The 21,822-nt window shown below is 36.7% G+C and overlaps 1 protein-coding gene and 1 long non-coding RNA gene across 2 annotated transcripts in view; both read right to left on the bottom strand.

Moving 5' to 3' along the window:
* LOC147764232 (protocadherin-10-like) overlaps window positions 1-21,822 on the bottom strand; it is a 158,798-nt gene that overhangs the window by 69,625 nt on the left and 67,351 nt on the right. The gene's annotated exons all lie outside the window — the stretch shown is intronic.
* LOC147764235 (uncharacterized) lies at window positions 196-12,777 on the bottom strand. The gene is made up of 2 exons (XR_015331954.1): window positions 12,601-12,777; window positions 196-5,232 (listed from the first exon to the last, which is right to left on the bottom strand). It is a non-coding gene; the product is annotated as an uncharacterized LOC147764235 (long non-coding RNA).

Here is a 21,822-nt window from a genome sequence, read left to right as displayed (position 1 = left end):
AAACAGTATGACTTTCTACCAAAATTTTTTTAATTTATAACTATATCCATATGTGACTTTCAAATAATGTTTTTTATTTTTATGAACTGTCCCTTAAAGTAGAGAATTTCCTTCACGGGGTTTTAATTTAAAATCTCTTCATCACTCAACTTAAAAAGAAATGACCACTGAAACAAAATCAAATCCAACTCTTGGTTACTGTCATGACAGGAAGTTTTATTACAAAAAGTGTGCCAGATGTTAACAGCGCTGAATACAGAGCCCTGACAGAAATGTCTATACATTATTATTATGTACTCCTTTAATGCACTCATGAAACATGCACATACAAATACTGGCTAATACATACCTTAACTTGTAAAGATAATGCTGCAGTAAATTAGGGACCACAGTTGTAGATGTCTATGTTTAAACACATTGAACAATTTGGAGAAGAATAAATACATGCCACGCCCATACAATGTAAATTGGCTAGTACAAGTGTAATTGTTCAAAAATGCAACTAAATCAATGTCATGCTTGCTTTATACATAAAAGAAAATAACTTTATAAAAGAAGATTCAAAGAGAAACAAATATTCAGAAAAACGGATTGACTAATAAATGCACATATCAATTCCATTTTCAACTGTAATCATTTCGAACACAAATCTGTCACTCAAAAGGCAACACCTCACACTGACTGTTATCAGTAACAGGTAAACAATTCACAGAAAACCATCAGAGAAAAAAAATGGGCGAAAAAAAAACTAAGGACACCCAGGAGTCCCTCCTTCCACAAGGCAGAGATTTAAGATTGTACAACTTTTAACACAGCCCAATACACAAGTTGTGCAACAGTTAAGGAAAGAGAAATTATTTCCAAAGTCTGATGATAAACACTGAAATTTAAAAAAAAATATCACTGGAATTGGGGCAGTATTGTTTCATATGAAATTTATTAACAGCAGAGTAATAGACTGTAGAGACAGGCATACCTGGAAGAAAAGATGTCCCACAAAAGCCCATCATTATATACCTTACTAGTCATATCATTTATTGCGTTGCAAGGAACCAGTCTGAGAAAGAAATGATAATACCAATATAATAAATGAAAATTTATTTTTAGATAATCTGACAGCTGGAGGTGTTTGGTATGGGACTGTCCTAGGAGACTGGGAAACCCATCGTGGTTTCAACCTTACAATACACAATAATTTGGGTGACCATTCTCTGAGGGCAGCGATGTTCCTGCCCACAGCTTTCACCATAGAGTGAAAAATTGTAAAGCCACAAATAGTATACTCTTTTTTTTTTTTAATATCAAAATGAGAAAATAATGATCTAAGATGAAAATAACTTGCTTTTAAATTGAAAAAGAAAATGAAAGTTCCACAAGTTTAGGTATTTTTATACCTTTATCAATTCCTCACAGAGTATACCTTCCAGCTCTCCTGCCCAAGAACTCCACCTCTGAGTGGAACTTTAGTTAAAGACATGAAAAAATGGTAGATTTTATTCCATCCTAAAAGATAGATGGGTAATCAAGGATTTCTTTACATTCCATATTTTATTTTTGAACAGCTAAGGCCACAGTAAGAGTAATTCTCAAAGAAAACCTACTAAAAGCTAAACTAGTGGGCAGGGGAACTTCCCTCGGGGGATGGAACCCCAAGAGAGGTGTGAACCTATCAAGGTTCACCAGTATGGGAGTCCCATCTCTCAGGGCAGAGTATCTTTGTATTTTACTTTTTTATTTTGAACAGCCAAGGCCACTGTTAGAATAATCTTGACAAATAACTTTTTAAAGGCTAAAGTGGTGGACAGGGAAACTGCCCTCAGGGGGAAGGGACACTCAGCATGGTGTCAATTTGCCAAGATACACCAACTTTTTAAAAGAAGATACTCACATGCTTTTGTTCAATTAATATCACCCTTACATGCATGTACCAGGTATGATATCAATGCATGCAAATGTTCAATTCCTAACCAATCTGTATTAAGATTGTAATAAGACTGTCAGAGTAATACAGAAATAGGAAATTCAAAAACAGCTTTTATCTCTTAAAGCCCTCAAATGATGAAATTGATAATTAAAAGTTAACAATTAAGTTTGACTACAAGATAAAAGGCCAGAAATGGCTGAAGAATAAAGTGACTGGAAGGGGTCAGGAACATCATGTAACTTACTCTTTGACATGAAGACTTCATGAGCTGTTTCTCTATTTCAGAAAAACCAGGCAAAGTTATATAACTTATAACCTATAGGTTTCACAGCACATTGCATGAGGCTGAAAAGTTTCCACCATGAGAGGTTAACAAGCAGTAAAAATAAATGAAAAATAAATAAATAAATATGAAAAAACTGGGAAGGCACATCAAAGATCATGGAGCCAGACATGATAGTACTGGAACTGCTGAGAAACACCAAAGAAAAAAGTTTTTGTGAAAAAACTTTCCAGTTCTACATGTATAAAGAAAAATAAATGACACAAATCACATTAAAAAAATACTTGTCATTTATAAGACATTAAATCCAAACATGAAGAATCAAGTGTAAAAATAATTTTAATTAATTATAATGCACTTTTGAACACCGCAACCTAATTAATGGTGATGCTTGCTTTATGGAGCTACATGTATAAGCCTTATAAATGAAATGGGCAAAGTAAATAGAATTTGAGTATCTTAAATAGAGAAGTATAATTTTTAAAGAGGCAAAATAGGTAGACAAGTTTTAAAATTCCTGATACTCACATTTAAATATAATGAGAAATTTCCATTAATTGTTATGTAAATTCAATAAAAATGCATGTTTGAGAAGACCCCCTCAAAAACAAGCTGAACATGGTGTGTGTGTGTGTGTGTGTGTGTGTGTGTATATATATATATATAGCAAAGGTCACAGGGCAACAAGATAACCACAAATTTAACCTCCACAAGGAAATAACTTGGATAAAAGGACATTAAAACTGTATATTCACTGCAAATCTAACCACTCGGAAAGTGTCGTCAATGCTATATTGAACTTAATAAACGAGGCTATCCACAATTTCCAGCAATGAAAACATGTTCAAAACATCAAAGAGCAAAAACTTTTGGCATCTTATGGCCGTTTCTCCCATGAAAATGCACCAATTGACCCCAAACTCACAAAGATGAAAGGAGTCCCTAACTGCATTCCCTCACTGTAATATGAGTGCAAAACTCTATGTAGTTTCTGAAATTCCCATTTTTAGAAAAATTTGGGCTGTTTGACCTTGAAAAAAAGGTCAAAGGTCAAATCCAAAGGCATATTTGAAATCCTCATATGTGACTTTCGGGCAGACTTCTATACAAATTTTTCACATAATTCCTTCCGTTTAGGAGATATATAGCATTGATGTTTCAAAAAATTTGACAAGGGTGCATTTCATCGAGTGTCACGCCCAAGCGAATGCACCAACTGAGACAAAAAAACCAGGGGGTTCAAGTTGAGATTACATGTGACCTAAATCCAAGAGATGGGGACACAGGTCAGTGCAGTCTAGGAGGAGAAGTGGTAACGGTGACTTGTATCTCACGCCACCCTGCAGAGCCGTACGATACAGGTCAGGACTAAAACCATGAGTACAGCCAGCGTACACGCTGGTGGTACTAATTACCGTAAATGTAAATCGATTGTGCCAATTTTCAAAAGTAACCTGCTTCTTTGCCAAACAAAGTCAGTTAATAAATTTAAAGTAAAACAAATAATAGGGAAAAAGCTAATGTCCCTACGTAGGGAGGTAAGAAAATTTGATTCATGAAACTCATATTGTTATTTGACTGTCTTGAAAATTGCTGCATCTATCATCTTGTTTGTCTGTTACATGTGAATTTCAGTAGTCCTGTGTCTCCTAGTACAGTGTAGTAGTCTGGAGTCATTGTGTTCCATTGTGGCAGTATAGCCCTGTGCCTGCAAGGACAGTGTAGTAGTCTGGAGTCATTGTGTTCCATTGTGGCAGTATAGTCCTGTGCCTGCTAGGACAGTGTAGTAGCCTGGAGTCATTGTGTTCCATTGTGGCAGTATAGCCCTGTGCCTGCAAGGACAGTGTAGTAGTCTGGAGTCATTGTGTTCCATTGTGGCAGTATAGTCCTGTGCCTGCTAGGACAGTGTAGTAGCCTGGAGTCATTGTGTTCCATTGTGGCAGTATAGTCTTGTGTGTCCTAGTACAGTGTAGTAGTCTGGAGTCATTGTGTACCATTGTGGCAGTATAGTCCTGTGCCTGCTAGAGAGTGTAGTAGTCAGGAGTCATTGAGCGGATTCTCAACGAATTGAGCCAGGCTTTACAAAGCCGGTGACCTAAAAATGGCGGACATACATGAAAGAAAAACCGCCTAATCTTTTAATAGTCTCTCCGCCTCCCCACACGTCGTCCCTGCGGGGTACAGTAATTAAATCTCGGCTCCAACCTCCAACTACGTCTACTGGGGCTGGGTAGTTCTGTGAATATCTCTGGTGATATTATCTCCGTAGATAGTCGATTTGTTGCTGCTCTACGGGCCAATTCATTCCTTTTTCGTCTCTGTTTTGACAGATAATAAAACAGAAGAGCTTTTTTTCTTTCGAACGCCTTCAGCCGCCATGCTTTCTTCGCCACGTGTTTAACTGATGAGCATGCGCAGTTAATATTTCTCAGGTAGCTTCCGCATGGCGAACGGAGCCGAGATTTAATTACTGTATCCCGCAGGGACGACGTGTGGGGAGGCGGAGAGACTATTAAAAGATTAGGCGGTTTTCTTTCATGTACGTCCGCCATTTTTAGGTCACCGGCTTTGTAAAGCCTGGCTCAATTCGTTGAGAATCCGCTCATTGTGTTCCATTGTGGTAGTATAGTCCTGTACCCGCTAGGACAGTGTAGTAGTCTTGAGTCATTGTGTTCCATTGTGGCAGTATAGTCCTGTGCCTCCTGGTACAGTGTAGTACTAAGTAGTCTGGAGTCATTGTGCACCATTGTGGCAGTATAGTAATGTGCCTCCTAGTACAGTGTAGTAGTCTGGAGTCATTGTGTTCCATTGTGGCAGTATAGTCCTGTGCCTGCTAAGACAGTGTAGTAGTCTGGAGTCATTGTGTTCCATTGTGGCAGTATAGTCCTGTGCCTGCTAGTACAGTGTAGTAGTCTGGAGTCATTGTGTTCCATTGTGGCAGTATAGTCCTGTACCCGCTAGGACAGTGTAGTAGTCTGGAGTCATTGTGTACCATTGTGGCAGATGATGATGGACAGATGATGGACTGGAAAAGACAAAAAAGTCAGTGATCAGGCTTTTTCCTCAAGATCCAAAATATTAAAATTATGAAATTTCAGTAAATTTATTAAAAAATAAAAAAAAAAACTTTCAAAATAAAGTGTTGTTGTAAGTCAAGGCTGAAGCATACACTATACCAGTACTGATAATAAAGTGGTGTGTTTATAGCAGTTTCTGGGAATCATTGACGAAATAAAATTTGAAAGGGTTCACCGCATGGAAAAGCATACACTGGGGAAACATAGGCCAACCATCGCAAAGTGTGGATCATTTACGGACAAGGAAATGCTGAGGAAAGCCGCCCTGTGAGCGCTGAAGGGAAAACGATTCAGAGTCAATGAGCAATTTCCTAAGAAAATAAACGAACAAAGAAAGATGCTGATTCCACACCTAAAGGAAGCTAAGAACCAGGATAAGAAAGCTGTCTTGAAGGTAGACAAACTACACTGACAATCCACTGTTTGACCCAAGCACTGGAATTGTTTATATCCCACCTGAGGGATCAAGGTACAGCTCACCTGATGCATTTGCTGAAATAGAACTTGAATACATTAATCTGTATGTTAACTATAGCCACGTCTGTATTACCGGAGATTTTAATTCAAGTGTGGGTGATAAAAATGACTATTATGATGAAAGTGAACTGTCTGAATTTGAAATAGCTTTTGGGGAAAATTTTGATCATTTAACAGATGTCCAAAAACTAGAGATAAATGGGACCAGTGTACAACCTATGAGTAAAGACAGTACAGTTAAAAACTTTGGTAATTATTTACTAAACTTTCGTAAGACTGGGTTCCCACAGATTTAGATCGATCCATTTGGATCGACCAGACTCCCTGGGGGTTCAAGCTTAATTGCTGTCCGCTTCCGGGAGCCAAGCGGCATAAAAGTTAATTACCCCCTTACAGCTTTTAGTAGGCGGAACAGACATTTAAGCCAGTTAAGCTGACAGCAATCTAGTGAGACTCCCCAGGGGGATAGATCGATCTAAATATCTGTGATAATGGTCTCTAAGACTCACAGCTTGTATATAATGAATATAAGAGTGGGTAGTGATGATCAAGTTGGTAAATTATTTTATTTTTAATGCTGACTTCTTAAATTTTGTCACACATTTTGAGATTTTAGATTTTAACTGTCTTTATTCAGATATTCATTTACCTCTGGTTTGCCACCTCAGTATAATCCAACAGAACTCTAATAGGTGTACTCTAGAGGGTAATATAGATGTGGGTGAACACATAGAAAGAATTAATAAGAAACCATGGCATACTGATAAAGCCGACGAATATAAGAGAAACATTGACTTAGCTTGTATTATTGATATACAAAATGTTTTCGAGAGATTGGATCTTGGCAGTGTGGAGAAAAAGGAAATTGATTCAATTTTTGATAAGACTGCTGAAGTATTGTTGAGTTCAGCTAAGAAAACATTTGGATCTTATAGATATGACAACAATAGAACTAAATGTATCCCAAAAAAGAATAAAGAGTGGTTCCGCAATGAGTGCCGCATCCCATGTAAGGAGTACTGTAAATGACATCGTAAATACAAGAAATTTGGATCCACTATATTTCAACAAGGGGTTCTTGATGCTCAGAAACATTATAAAACTGTAGTGGATAAATCTTTTACTAACTAGAGGATCAGAGAGGCGATACCGCCTCCGAATATTGTACCACCAGCTGGAGTAAGCGCATTCGTATAGACCCCCACATACACAAAATAAGGGACACAGCCACCAGTCTTGTGCTTGACAAGCTGTAAAAATGCAATCAACAAGAATTTTCAAAATATGCAAAAAATATATATAACTAAAAATGGTACAATCAAAGTTTAGTTCATCGTAAGGTAGGTCAAAGGTCAATTTCAAGGTCACAGTAAATTGCCAGTATGTGACTTCCTATTCAACTTCAATAGTAACTATGGACCTATCTCTGCCAGTTTTGGAGATATAAGGGACTAAATGTTATAATTTTGGAGTTACCATAATGTGCCATAAATTTCTTACAGAAAAAAATTAATTAAAATTAAGAAAAGGTCATTTTGGTCAAAATTCTTGAAATGGGAGGTGCTCTGAAGTTCCAGAAGTTCAAATTTGATGAAATAATGTCATTTTTGACCACAAGTTGTCTGCTTTGCCAAGCCTTATGTTTTATTTTTCCGGAGTTCAAAATTTATTATCCATTACCATACTGTACATTTTGCTTTCACCACCAATATGTACTTTTTGATACAGCGTAACTCGAAAACCGTATGGAATACAAAAAAACGGAGACCACCCTCAGTGTTGGGCTTTACATGCTCTACAAAATGCAAAAAAGAATGGGTCTCTAGCATTAACGGTTCCCGAATTAGAGACAGTTTTCAGTTTCGGTATCTTATGGCCACTACGCCCGTGAAAATGCACCAATTGACCCCAAATTCACGGAGATGAAAGATGACCTGAAGGGTAACACTTTCCAATAATATTATTGGTTAAGTCTGTGTGGTGTCTGAATAACAGCGCAAATAATTTTTTTTTCGAAAAAAAATTCATTTTTTTGAAAATTTTGGCCCATTTTACCTTGAAAAAAAGGTCAAAGGTCAAATCCAAGGGCATACTTGAAATCTACACATATGACTTTTGGAAAGCCGTCTGTAGAAATTTTTCCCATAATTCCTTCCTTAGGGTAGATAATTAGCATTTAATTTTGCCATTTTTAGACAAGGGTGCATTGCAATGAGTGCCACACCTAGACCCCAATACCGACAAAGCCCAAATTTTACGTGGAACAAGTTGCGATTATAGGTGACCTAAATCCAAGAGATGGGTACGCAGGCCCTTGTAGTCTAGGAGGAGAAGCGGTAATGATGACATGGCGGCGGAGCAGGCGGAGCCGGCAGAACGAACCAGACGGGACTAAAACCATGTGTACCGCCAGCGCTAACGCTGGTGGTACAATTATAGATACCAATTACAAAATAAAATTAAGAATATGTGAAGCAAAAATCCAAAAGAATATTGGAAATTGTTGAATGTAAAAGAAAAAAGTCCTGTAGTGATGGTGCAGTAGATCTAGGTGTAGATGATTTTTACCTCCGTCAAGGAGGCTATGTTTTCACCCCTGTTTGTCTGTCTGTCTGTCTGTTTGTCATCAACATAACTCAAAGAGTTATGGATGAATTTCGATGGAATTATTCAGGGTAGGTCAGAAATGGGTTAACTTAGAAGTGATTAGTTTTTGGTGGTGATCCAGATCAATAATCAAAATTTAGAAAATTTAGGGGTGAAACGACATTGGATGGAGACTTCGCTGCCTTGGCAGAGGTCTGCACTCTCTTAGTGCCTTTCTAGTTATGAATATTTCAAGAAGGTTAATGCTAATACTGATGATGAAACAGATTTACTTTTTATAGACACTGACCAGATCTTTGATGATAGTTCATCTATGAATGAACCTATATCGGTCAATGAAGTTGTAAATACTGTGAAATTACTCAGAAATAATAAGTCACCAGGACCAGACACATTACTAAATGAATATATAAAATCATCTATACATATGGCACCATTATATGTCAAACCTTTTAAAGTAGTATTTAATTCTGGAATTGTACCAGATGCATGGTTTAATGGACTCATTAAGCCAATATATGAAAATAAAGGATCAGCTCATGAACCATAAAACTACATGCCTATTTCCTTGTTAAGTAGTTTAGGCAAGCTGTTCACATCGATTCTGAGCAAAAGCCTAACTACTTACTCAGATAACACCTATATATTAAAGGAGAATCAAAGCGAATTTAGAGCTAATTAGTCAACAGCCGATAATATCTTTACTTTGTACTCTTTGATTGAATTATCATTCTTAAAAAAGAATAAGTTATATTGTGCTTTTGTAGATTTTAAACCCGTCTTCAATAAGATATGGAGAATTGGATTGTGGAGAAAATTATTTAGTTACCAAATAAGTGGGAAATGCCTAAGGGATATTTTGTCTATTATGAATATGTACAATAAATGCAAATCAAACATTACTTATAACGGACGTTTCTCAGAATATTTCCCTTGTCAAAATGGAGTTAGACAAGGGGCAAATTTATCTCCCTTGCTCTTTGCTCTCTATCTTAATGATTTAGAGGATTTTCTATCTAACAAAAATGTTGTTGGTTTACAGACCGTAACTGATGAGCTTGAAAATGAGCTTGATGTGTATATCAAAATTATGGTGATACTTTACGCAGATGATACATTACTGGTGTCAGAGACTAAAGATGATCTTCAATATCAACTTGATTGCTTTTTGGAATACTGTTCAAATTGGAAATTGCAGGTAAAATACTAATATTTGGAAAAGGGAGAAAACCTAAAGAATTGTCATTTAAATATAATAATTATGACATTGACATTTTTATATCTAGAACTGGATCATTTTATTCTACGCGAAAATATGTAGTATAGAGGGTGACCAAAATTATGTTTGGCATTTATAAAAAAGCTAGACAATTAAATATATCAATTAAATGACAACTAGACCTCTTTGATAAGATGATAGTACCACTGTTGTTATATGGAGCTGAGATATTGGGATATGAAAACTTACATATAATAGAAAAAGTGCATTTTAAATTTCGTAAGGCCACACTTTTTTATTTTTATGAATGACATCCTCTGGGGACCCCGAAATCGGTGCGAGAGGGTGAAAAAAACAAACAAACAAACAAGGCAGCACAGCTGTCAAATGTACAGACAAAAAGCAGACAATAACAATGCACAAAATAGGCTACTGTCAATTCTTGATGCCAAAGTACATGCTTAACTGCAAATTCAACATCAAATTTTTATGCTCAACAGGTAATACCAATGTAAGTAAAATGTGTAACAAGCATAAGGCTTCAGGCCCATGAGAGTTCACACTTTGAAAATGCCAGAACGAGAAAAATGACAATTTCACACAAAATTGCATTAATTCAATAATAAATGATAACCCAATTGAGCTGGCTAATTTGAACTGCATGCCAATCATACTTGTAAGTTAAAAATAATAATAAGTAACACAGTTTTCTTTTCATAATGTTTGTAGTAGCAGTGCAAAAAGATTATTGTTGATGTAACATTACATAATAAATTACAGAATAATTATCACCAAATTTTTTTATTGGCTATAAATAGCATGGACATGTAGAAAATTTGATTACCATTTGGCTTCACGTTTATGGGAGCTCTGAGTCCCACAATGAATATGCCTACACGATAAAAATGAATATTTCACTAAAATGTATAACTTCCAGAAAAAGAGGTTAATTAGACTGCTTTTCCAACTCAGGCTGCATTTTAGTCCTGTGTTTCTTTTTTTGAAAGTTTGACAATCATAAGTAACATGGTTTTCCCATAATGGTCATCATGGCAGCAGCACCCAAAATTGTGTTTTCTTCTATTTTGATGCAATATTATATAATGCTTAATGGCATAATGACCATCAATTTTTAATGATAACATATACCTATCATGGATTTTCAGAAAATGTGACTAGCATGGGTCTTCAGGACCATGGAACTTCAAAGTCACACCTTAAAAATGCCAATATGTGAAAAATTAAATTTTCACAAAAAACTGTTTAACTGCCAGAAAGAATTACAAAACAGACTGCATTGCCTACTCAGCCCGGGAGTCACTGGCCCATATGACCGTTATTTTCCCAATTATTAGATAGTAGCCTCATTTTCAAATAGGCCCGCTTCGCCCTAAGAAAATATGGCGGGAATCGGAGGCATAGAATAGGGTAAGATTAAAAACTGATTATAGAATGACTGTAGAGATGTATTTAAAAAGACTTGGCAGAACAATATATTATATGCTTAAGTTATATTGTATACACCAAAGAATGTTGACATAAGTATTTCACAGAGTTTTCACTGATTTTAGATGCCAGCACCAAAATGGCGTCAGACAAAACTCCGATGTAAACTCGCTTTTTTGAATAGAGACAAATGCAGCTGAACAAGTATTTTCTTTTTCTGTTCACATTTTTAGATAGCTGAATGATCATTTTTGCACATATGAAAATTTTGGAATCCGGAGAAACCTCTGTCTTATAGATTTTGAGCATTTCCAACAAGGTGTATATTGCGCGTAAAGATCATTGGGTCAAGTGGTAGCAGCCTCGTTGATGTCGTAGTTATTGAATGAATGTCAGTGTAAGATATTGAATGCTTGCTCACTTATGCCGATTTTGTTAGACATGGACTTTAAAAAAGCAGAAAAAAGTAATTTTGAATTGGCAGTGTGCAGCTACTTGCTGTCACACGTTGACTGATATAACATGTTAAAATTTAAGAATTGCCCTTTCAAAAGGAATCTGTCTGTTCATTGACTAAACAATTATAAATTGTAAATTTGTACTGATTTATTATGAGTAGTGTATACTAATCATTCAGTGACAATATATGATAACAAGTTTACCATCATTTTTACATAATCAACTAACAATGTTGTAAAGATGCAGGAAATGTCAAACAAACACTTTTACGTATCTTATTAGTTAAATAATAAGGCTATTAACATGCCTAAGAATTGAATCTGAGGAAATGTGAAAAAACAGCATAACTTCTAAAATAATGCCCTGATTATGCTGATTTTGGAACTCAACCTGCGTTTCAGTAAGATTGACCACTCCTGTGAGTATAATGACAATTGGCCCATCTGTTTTTCTTATATTGTGTTTACAGTGTTGCATATATGCTGAAAAATGAAAAAACAGCATAATTACTAAAATAGTGGCCCGATCATGCCGATTTTCGAACTTGACCTGCATTTTAGTAAGACTGATTATTCCTGTGAGTTTCATGACAACAGGCCTAATGGTTTTCCTTAAAATGTGTTTACAGGGTTGCATATATGCTGAAAAGTGAAGAAACAGCATAATGGCCCGATCATGCTGATTTTCGTGACCTGCATTTTATGAATATTCATCAGCTCTGTAAATATAAAACCAAAAAGTAAAACTGTGTTCTACTTATGGTGTTTACGCTGAAAGTGTACGGCGCCAGCGACGGCATCGACATCTGCATCGGCGACGGCGACGACAGACACAGGTGATGGCAATATGTACAGACACATCTGTGTCTGTACATAAAAATTATTGGATTAAACTTCTAAATGGCAAGAATACAAATTTGTCCTGGATAGTTTATAGATTATTGTATGCACTAAATACAAATCATTATACTTCGAAGTTTAAATGGCTGGTGTGTTGTCACAGGCATAAGAATTTTCGTGCTACATTGCATTGAGATGTGACCAGTGAACAACTGACACAGTCGATACCATATTTGTTCTTCATTCCATACGTCTTATCCTGAACTCACCGATAAAGTTTGCCAACAGAATATATAACAAAACCATCTAAGAAAAGTGCCCTGATGGAAGATGACACTCAGTGTACAGAACGTTTGATGAAAATTCCGACTTTTCTCAGCGTCACCACTTGCACGCGCCATATATAAACATTGTTGAGTGTAGATGGCGCTGTGCAAGAGGTGAGACTTTGGATTTGTAATGGACTGCGACCAAGATACTTGTGCAAGACCGGAGGGGGTTTGGCATCGCAACAGATAGGACCAGGGTCCAGGCAATGTGATATATAAAAAAATTATTGTGATACTCTGGAGAAATTATAAGAAAGATTATCATATCAGCGCCCTTTATCATTTATCGCTGTCTTCACTAGCACAATATGATGAAATTCATGGGCGCCGTCACAATCATGTTGAGATAGACTCTGAGAATAAATACTGTAGTATTAACCCTGTTGTAACTCAACTTCCTCGATTCTCCCAGACCATTACGTACCTGTCAACATTGACAATTGCCAGAGAGGAAGATTCCCGCGCAAGACCCACGCCCTCCACCCCGACACACGCACACATACACACACACACACACACACACACAACTATTTTTTATGCTTTGGAAAGTAACGCCTCGGTTAGAATTGTGTTGTTAATAAAATACTCTGACTTTACAAAATGATATAGAAAATTCAAATAAGCAATTAAGAAATTTATTAAATTCCATTTAGAGTCATTAAGTTTTAAGAATTTCATCGGCTGTTTAACAACTTGGTCATAGCCTACTAAGAGCCTATTTTTTAATCAATAATTAAAACAAGTCAATTTTTGCGCTCCGATATTTCAGTCTTCGTTGTGTGGCTTGTTCAAAAACAGCAAACTTTGACTCCACGTAGATTCTGTCGGCACTTTATGTTCCATTTGTAACTTATTTTAATTTTAGTCCTTTCGTAGCGTTGACGCTTTGCCAGTTAATTTTCCAGTGCTGCGTTTTTAGAAATGGCGCTCTTTCTAAATAGACGTCATCTTTAAAGTTCATCTTTGTGAATTACTATAGTAGAAACATACGGTAGTTATATAAGTAAAAAAGATTAATCTGTACAGTTTTTTAGAGACAAAAGTTGTAAAAGTTTGTATAACCTGGTGTGTTAAAGTTAAAGGACATCAGTAAACACCCGAACGCACTCAAAACTCAATTTCCCCAACTCTCCCAAACCAGGCTTTTATACCATCATCATTCCCTCCCCCCATCATTTTTGTGCCGCTTCATTTCAACATATTTCCTTTTAATCTAACTTTCTCTATTGAATGGTTCGTCGACATCTAATTTAAACTAAAATAGCATATTGTCATTTCCAATGACTTATTAAGTCATTTTTTTATAAACCTTTCATCCCCCTCACCGTCTCGCGTTATGTCTTCACTAACACAATTGCCTGAAATTTGTGGAGTCCGTCACAATCATGGTTGAGACAGCATCAAAATCAACACTCCGCAGCATCTGGCTACCCTCTACCAGGGCCATAGATTGATTTTTCACTAGATATTAAAAGGTGCGTCTCTGTTTAAATAGATGGCTAATCTCTGTACTGTAAAAGCAAAAAATATCCACAGCATAATAACTGTGGAATATGTCTCATTTGAAATGTCTTCACGGTGACAGAGAACACATTTCGGGTTACATGCAGCAAGAAAGATTATGAGGTTAAAACACGTGCGAAAGAGGGGGAGAAAAGTTAAAATAGGTTTAACTGAGACATAAATAAAATCGAAAGCCAAATTAATTCAATTACAAACTACTACTACTAGATTTTGATGGACAATATTAAATTACACACAAGCATCTAAAACTAAGGTCGGAAATCACCACTGGAGAGATTATCATTATCAGCGTTCTTATCATTATCAGCCAAGGCTACATTTTTCACAAACGCCGTACAATGAAATCGAAATAAAATTTTTCGTATATTTTGTACTGTTAGTGTCTATGGGCTAGCATGCTTACATTCGGTACGGGCGCCGTACATGTACTATTTTTCCCACATGACCCTGAAGTAAAGTCATAATAACTCTTCGTTTTGGCCAAAAATTGGATTTTCCTGGCGTAAACGGCAATTTTCCCGTACTAACCAATGGTCAACGACCCCATTCCTGCATTCAAAGTTAGTCCAGGGTTTTTTTCCTAAACGCTTGGTTTTTTGTTAAAATCTCTTAAGAGATTTTAACTGACGGAGCCCTCTCTGACATTGAAGTGTCACGCGACAACGAGCTAGGTTTTCTGATGACCTACTTAAAACCGCGGGAAAAGCAGACAACAACAACACTTTTTTACAATAAAATAAGATTCATATGATATAATCGTCTTATTTCTCAGAATGCATTTATATCTACAACGTGTGCAGTTCTGGGCTTTTCGTTATCCGACACACTGTACAAAAACTCGCAACTGACGTCTGAGGATTTTGTCATGCGCCTGCTATATCTTATACCGCCACATATTATTTTGGTCTCGAATGCACGCGAGATTCCGCGTGATGCGCCAACATCCTTGGCAACGGATGCCTTGACGACCGGGAAGAAAGGCACCGAAAGCCCTATTGACAAGCACAGATTTTAGTTTTACTACAATAACGGCCGTTTTAGTGGTAAAATGCAATAGAATATATTTCCATGCGTAGTTTACAATGTATTTCTTGCGGAATTTTGAATCTCAAAGGAAGAGTTATTATTGCTTTACGTAACGGATGCCCCACGAGGCAATACATGGACACCATGTGGACATCGTATACGACAAATGAAACCTAGGATTGGATATGTGGTAAATTTTTAATATATTTGGTCTGGAATTATGCGTACAATTTTTGAAATGTTTGCGGGCGCACCTGAAAGAAATTTCAGTCTCATATTTTTTTCATTATTATCAAAAACTGTTTGTGTTTGTGTGTGTGTGTGTGTGTGGGGGGGGGGGGGGGTCCTTTATAAGGATAATGAAACCAGATACGCTCATTGCTCAATCGATTGGTTTCCTAGATTTAATTGTATTGTCATCACGCCCACGTGCAGTGAGTATTACTTTCACCCCATTTCCATAGATTAGATCGACCTACTTTAGATCGACTTAACTCCCCGGGGTTCGCGCTAAATAGCTGTCAGCCGGGCGGATACGAAAGTTAATTACCCCTTACAGCTTGTAGTAGGCGGGGACGGACACTTAAGGGGGATTATCTGACAGTAATCTAGTGAGACTCCCCGCGGTGATAGATCGATCTAAAGTTGTGGGAATAGACCCTTATATACAGCCTATGCTAGTAATATATTGCCTTCTATACTACTACTCTTATACTACTACTCTCGCTACTGCTACATCATCTTGTAGGCCTACTACTACATGCACTGGTACTACTACTTACACTGCTACAGGTATGCTGAGGTGAGATTCCAGAAGTCTCTTAATAGGCCTACATGCTGTCGTGGACAACCTGAAAATATTTGTTCCCCGTGAGTTAGTACGACTGGTGTAACGAAATGATATTTTTGTATGTCTCCCTTCCTCTCTCCTACATCCATCCCCGTTATCCTCCCCACCCCACCACATTCCCCTTCAAACACTCCAATCATTGCAATACACCTCCCTCCCCTCCCCGTCTCACGTTATGTCTTCACTAACACAATGGGGTGATATCTGTGGTTGAGACAGCATCAGAATCAGCGGGAGCGGTGTCTCGCTTGTATTGTTGAAAGGACAGTAGTAACCCCTACCAGGGCCACGCAGAAAATTTTCATTAAAATGTCACAGGTATTTTTCTGTCCAATTCTGCACCAGTTTTTGTGCTGTCCAGCGAGAAACTTTGAAAACAAAAATAATAAAACGCCACCGGTCTCACAGCCGAACCCTGGAGGGGTAGAAGGACTGCCTATTGGTCATGATTGGCTGCCATCCTCACCTTCGGCTCCCTGGTAGAATATAGCATATTTATATAGCATGATCTATTAGTGTATTCATTACGGACAGGAGCGCTGCATAACTTTTATTTGATTTTCTTGGCTATGCAGTGATTTAGGTTCGAAGTTTTAAAGGCAACATGTGATACATGAATGTGAGTTGCCAGTTTACGAACTTTTTATCTGTGACAGTTCCCAAAGATTGTAAACTGAGATGACAGGTTAGAGTTATCGTTTGAGTCTGAATTGAGGTCGGCTTCTGAAGAGTGGTACCTTTTACTGTACCGGTCCATTTTAAGAGACAATTCAATGGCTTGGAATGTACGGAGGAGTGTTACCTAAAGGGACACCCTCCCTCCTCTCTCAACACGGTTGGGTGATATACTGTAAATTAGCAGCTTTAAAGCAGGAAGCAAAGTTCAGAAGAACATGCAAAAAGTAGTAAAAGCCTCTTCAGAGTATTTGCGTGTTATAAAACCTCACAAAGTGAAGAGTTCCAGTTTTAACTTTTAAAATGTACCTCTCAGTGCGAATAAAGTTATGTCTGACGTTACGAATGTATTGATATTTTAAAGGTGTATCAACTACTGAAGCCTGTCAACAACTCATCAGAATTGAGTGCAGTGATATACTGTATGTCAAGAGCGGGCGGGTTGTTTTTACCTTCTCCAGGAGAATGGGTCGCTCCACGAAGCTTAATGTTTACATGAGATTTTAGTCTTACAGTGCTAACAAAGCGGATGAATGTTAGTGCTTGGTATTATTTTGTTGGTGCTAAATAAGTGTGTGGTGTGTTGCAACCCATTTCCATAGATTAGATCGACCTACTTTAGATCGACCTAACTCCCTGGGGGTTCACGCTAAATAGCTGTCAGCCGGGCGGACACGAAAGTTAATTACCCTCTTACAGCTTGTAGTAGGCGGGACGGACATTTAAGTCGGATTATCTGAAAGTAATCTAGTGAGACTCCCCGCGGGGATAGATCGATCTAAAATCTATGGGAATAGAGCCTTGGTTAATTCGTGGGTTTTGTGAGCGTTAGTGCTGAGAGGTCTAGTGTCCGATATACCGGATAATTCAGGATCCTTATGTGGCAAGTAAGGTAGCTGGGTTGGCCTGACATCTATCCAGGTATCAGGACATCCACGGACAATTCCCCCCTGTAGAGAATATAATAATGAGAATGAAAATGTGATATTGAATCAAATTATAAATGCCTGCTTTTCATAAAATTCTATCTCCAGGCAGGGGTGGGTAAACAGATAATCATACTCATTCAGGTATCCCTTCGATGAAATAACTGGAAGTTATTATTAATTTACCACTGCCGTAGACAGAAATAAATAAGCTTCGAAACTTATCTTCTTTTTCTAGTATTTCATTATCATTTGCTTAACCTGTTAAATACAGAAACCTCACGAACATCAAATGAAATGCAGATAAAATGATGTTTGTTTCCTTTCAGGGAAAAAAGAGAAAATGATAGTATTAGTTTGATTAAAAATGACATGTAATGGCAAATAACCAAATTTGCTTAAATAAATGTTATTAAGGTTGCCTCTCAGGCCTGTTTATAAGCGTAAGCGGACTTCCTGATTCTTGTTATTTATAATTATAGCCAATACTTTTGTTTTTATTTCATTTTCTGTCTCTTTTCTTATAGTCAGTTAAACATTCAAGAAGTGTTTAAGTGGAAATTCATGTATAATACAGATTATTCAAAACCAGAGTGTTTTCTTTTCTGGGAAGGTGGGGCGTCTTGAGGGAATTGTTGGGGGGGGGGGGGGGAGGGGGTGCCTAAGTGATAGGAACATTTGGAAATAAGAAGCGGCTTTCACAGGTAACGAAAATACATATACCCAATGGGACTCATTTAGTTAAAAAGTTTGAAAAAGCATAATAATAATAATAATAGCGAGTCTTATTTAAAGACATTTGAGGCGTCAGGCAAAAAGCCCGCACTTGACACTAATTTACAATAAATGAAACACCTAAATAATTACTTTATTCCAATACACCTGTAGAACTAACATAATGGCTATGTGATAACATCTCAAACAATTATGGTAAAGTGTTGCATTGCAGTGATTATGCAGTGCTTTTGATAAATATTTATTTTCGTATAAAGGCATTTGCCCAGATTACAAATGTAAATGGTCCATATAACGTAACTATTGTGCATGCGGAGAGCTCATGTACGTGCACTATCCGTTGCAAAAAAAGATTCTCTTTTTCTAAAGGCATAATAAACATAATTAATCAGGTTAATCATCAAATCTCTGTCATTGGAAGACATAAGCTGTCTAAACCTTTGGATATTTGGTTGACAGGTGTACCTGTTTGGTATATATTTTGTTCTTAAGTCCCTGTACATCTCACATGTTAACAAAAAGTGATATTCGTTTTCTATTTCGTCCTTACATAGTGTGCATACCCTCTCGTTCGAGGGTATGTTGTCATGTCTACCTTTTTCAATCATAAGATTATGGTTTCCACACCTGAGCCTGGCGAAAGCAGCTAAGAGCGCTTTCGGGAGATTCAACAATAAATAATTTTCTTTTTGAAATACAGATTTAAATGTACAATACAAATTTAATTTAGACGAGTTCTGTAAATAGCCGTTCCATTCTTGAATGTAGCAATCTTTCATTCTTGTCTTAAAAATTTCTAAAAAATATATCTCATTCTCAACACCCTGATTGTACCATACAAACCCAAAACCATATCTAAAAAGTATTTCTTTAATTTTTGTCGCCCATGTAATGCGACCAGCCTGATCTAATACCAACATAATCTTATAGCACGCTTTTGGATATCTGCTTTCTTCTATTCTTAGTAATTTAAGCCAGAATTTGACACACCGACAGAAATAAGTAATAAACAATGGGAACCTACCACAGTCTCCCAAGACCGCTATTGTTGAAGTTGTTGATCCCACGCCAAGAATCCTTTTACAAAAAGCAAGTTGTACCTTTTCTATATTGTCATACACTTGGTATCCCCAAACTTCTGCACCGTAAAATAAAATTGGCGCGATCATTTTATCAAATATCATAAATGCAATATCAGACCTAACCCTTCCAGTGTTATATTCAAGTTTATCAATCATAATCATTGCCTTTCTTGCTTTCAGACTTAAACTAGTGGTGGCTTTTGTCCAAACGAGCCTTGGCGTTATAGTTAGACCCAGATATTTGTAGTGGGTTACAACTTCAACCGGTTGTCCACCAAAGTACCATTTTTCATATTTTCGTAATGGTCCAGAGTGTAAAATATTTATCTTCTTCTGTAAGCCAAATGCAGTGTCATCACAAATAACCATGTCATCAGCATACAATAGAAGCGAAATGCTGACAATTTCATCAATAAAAATAGATTGTACATCACTCTCATTTACCCTCTCTACAAACTCATTTAGGAACATATTAAATAAAAATGGACTTATCATACAGCCCTGCCTGGTTCCAACAGTACATTCAAAATATTCTGTAAGTCCCGGGGAGATTAAAACACACGACCTCAATTTTGAATACATTGATTTTAAGACCCGTAAAACGATTATGCAGTGGTAAACTAGCCAATCATATTTATTGGACTTGTAGCATTGGGTCATTTGCATAACTGGTACTATGATAAAGAGCTGCACAGTGGTTAGTTATTGTTCACTTGTGTTAGAGTTACTTACTTCAGGTGTCCAGGTAGACTTCAGCAGATATTGTTAGTTTGTAAAAATACCAAAATATTCAGTGTGCTACACACCAATATTTGACTTTTGATTTACGTTTAAATTTTCTAAAGTAAATTCTTTTTCAAAATTTATTTTATTAAACTTAAGAAGTAAACTATACATGGTAAAAACATTTAACTATAGTCAAATACATACGTAAACACCCACACTCACATACTATTCTGCTCAATTTCTGGCAACTTCACTTTCGCATTTATATTCCAGTATGTTCGTGCTTAAATACAATAGATACCGGTATAAAGTTCAAACTCCTGGAAATTCACATGAAAAGTAAATTTATTTTTGACAAAGACTGTGTTTGTTTAATCCCTTACAACTTTTTAAGACAATGATCCCGTTTTAATGAACTTTTACACATGTATTATTGAAAGTATTTGAGCATCTGGTGTTACAAGCCTACAGAGGAGGAACGGCAAATAACATCTCAATGTTATTAACACCGCCAGTATAATGATATAATAATGTCCCCCAACTGGATGGTATCATGAAGACAGAATAGAGAAAACAATAAAGCGAATTATAGGGATCCCATCCATTCAGCAAATTCTTTTTTTATTTCTCACCAAGCAATGTTAGACTTCTGATTTTAAGGGGAGTAAATGTTCTTAGGTAGTTTTTTTCTCTCTAAGTATCTAATATTAATTTCACTTTTAAGACTAGCTTATAAATATTATAATATTCAGTTCTTTATTTAGTTTTATGTCTCAAATGAAAACATTTCCCGATATTTATATTTCAATAGTTTTTTATTGGCTGAATTAATTTTTATGTTATTTCACTAGTTAGAAAAAAAAACAAGATAAACATAAAACGCCCTAAGCTGGACTTTTAGGAAATGACTAGAACAAAATTCATTGAACGGCCCTATATTGTTAGAGATCTCGGTAATTTATTAGTAGACATATTGTCCACAGCCGCCGTAAGCTTAAAATTTCTTCCCTGGAAAGTAGATGATGTTAAGAATAGTACATTTCTCAAGATAGAACTCAGTCTCATGTTTTCCAAATGTGTCGGGAATCTAATCCGCGAAGCAGGCGACCACTGTACCCCTAAACCACAGAGACAGACGTACACTTAAGCTATAGGGATGCCGAGATGGGCCTTGAACTCTCTATTTCCCCCCCCCCCCTCGACCCACTACTCAATAAAACCACCCTGGTAGTTGTGCACTTTTCTACAAGTGTGTACCAAGATTTTCTCTATTTCGAATAAGTTGCAAATACAAATTTCATGAAAAGTAACAATCTGCAGATTCGTTTAAATTACCCATCATGATCTCGTTCTGCTACTTATAAATGCCTGTGATGAGTTTAATTACTGACTTAGAGACAGTACTTAGTTTGGCATGTTCAGTAACATATGATCAATGTATTCTATGTAAGGATTATTAAAGATGTGTATCTCGAAATAGAATGTATATTTATTCACATTGCTTGAGACGTTTCGTCGTTTAACGAGCGTGATTGATATCAATAGCGGTGTCATCAAACGTAAGATCCGGTTAAATGCAGGGTCGGGGGGACCCTGCATATTATACCTAATTACCAGA

Source organism: Lingula anatina, chromosome 1, assembly GCF_051362555.1.
Source record: "Lingula anatina isolate TDL-2025a chromosome 1, LinAna3.0, whole genome shotgun sequence".
NCBI classification, from domain to species: domain Eukaryota; kingdom Metazoa; phylum Brachiopoda; class Lingulata; order Lingulida; family Lingulidae; genus Lingula; species Lingula anatina.
This window is presented reverse-complemented; position numbering and strand designations above follow the sequence as displayed.